Here is a 1,503-nt window from a genome sequence, read left to right as displayed (position 1 = left end):
ACGCTGAGACCCCACAGGCCTCCAGCCTGAAAGAGACCTCCGAAGAGGCACGTTGGCCCAGAGGAGGGTACGCGCCACTTCAAAAGCAAGGGCCAGCGAAGGAAAAGTTGTATCCCAGGAGGAAGGTTTTGCTTCAAAAGTAGTTTTTAGTATGTGTTTTTTTTTAAAACAAAGATGCAAACAGAGCAGACTAGGCACATGTAAGATCTTACAAGTGTAGGAAACAGTAAAAGAACTCACCGTAAAAGAACTCTATCTAAAAGCAGCCTTGGCCAGGCCGTGTGTGAGCCAGTGAAGGGATGAGTTCGTGTAATGAGAGACAATATGTTATTTCTGTTATTTCATATTTAGGTATCATTTTATTTACCTATGGTTGAACTCTTCTTCCTTCTCTGGTTCCCTTAAGACTTCTCTGTATGGTGTCTGGTAATTAATAAGCATCACTCTGTATGATTGCCTTTTCCCCATGTATACCCTCCCATCTTCAGATGTAACCTTTTTTTTTTAAACAGTCTGACTTTGTTTTTTATTTTTTGGCGCCGCTTTGCGTAGCATTTGAGATCTTATTTCCCCGACCAGGTATAGAACCTGCACCCTTGCATTGGAAGTGCAGAGTCTTAACCCCTGGACTGCCAGGGAAGTCCCCTCAGCTGTAGCCTTTTGAGGGCAGAGACAACATTTTACATATATGACCAAGTGTAGATGACAAATTAGGAACTGAACTCTTTTTTTTTTTTTTTTTGGCCACATAGTGTGTGTGGCACGCAGGATCTTAGTTCCCCAACCAGGGATGGAACCCATGGAAGTGCAGAGTCCTAACCCCTGGATAGCCAGGGAATTCCTAGGAACTCTATTTTAATGTAAGATGTACCTATTTACCCCTCTAACCTTGGAAGATTCTTAAAAGAAGCAGAGAGTAGGGTTGCTGATTATTCGCTAAGTTGTGTCTGACTCTTTCGCAGCCCCATGGACCCCTGCCCCTTGCATTGGCTCCTCTGTCCATGCCAGGCTCCTCTGTCCATGGGACTTTCCAGGCAAGAATGTTGGAGTGGGTTGCGATTTCCTTCTCTAGGGGATCTTCCCCACCCAGGGATCGAACCCGCATCTCCTGCATTACAGGCAGATTCTTTACCACTGAGCCACCAGGGAAGCCCAAGTTGGGGGCGGGGTGGGGGTGTGAGGGGTTGGAATCCACTCTATTTTGCCAGGTTAGTTCAGGTCAATCACTGGAAGACAGGGCTCCAGGCAGACTTTCCTCTGGGAGGGTGAATATCATTTGCCCTGCATATGGGATTCTATCTCTTCTGGTTGGGAAAGTCTGGTGATTAGATAGAAACCTCTGCTAATGAGGGTGCTTTGTGACATGGCTTAGGTAGGAAGGGTGAATGCTCAAGGATTCACCTAAGAACGGGATATAAAGTTAGGTGTGGAATGATTGGTATGCTCTCATGGAGAAGCATCCTTAAACGCCCCATCCTAACATCCAGGATGATCTAAAGAGCG

Source organism: Bubalus bubalis, chromosome 12, assembly GCF_019923935.1.
Source record: "Bubalus bubalis isolate 160015118507 breed Murrah chromosome 12, NDDB_SH_1, whole genome shotgun sequence".
Classification (NCBI taxonomy): domain Eukaryota; kingdom Metazoa; phylum Chordata; class Mammalia; order Artiodactyla; family Bovidae; genus Bubalus; species Bubalus bubalis.
The sequence above is the reverse complement of the archived record's forward strand: the minus strand, read 5'-3'. Positions refer to the sequence as shown.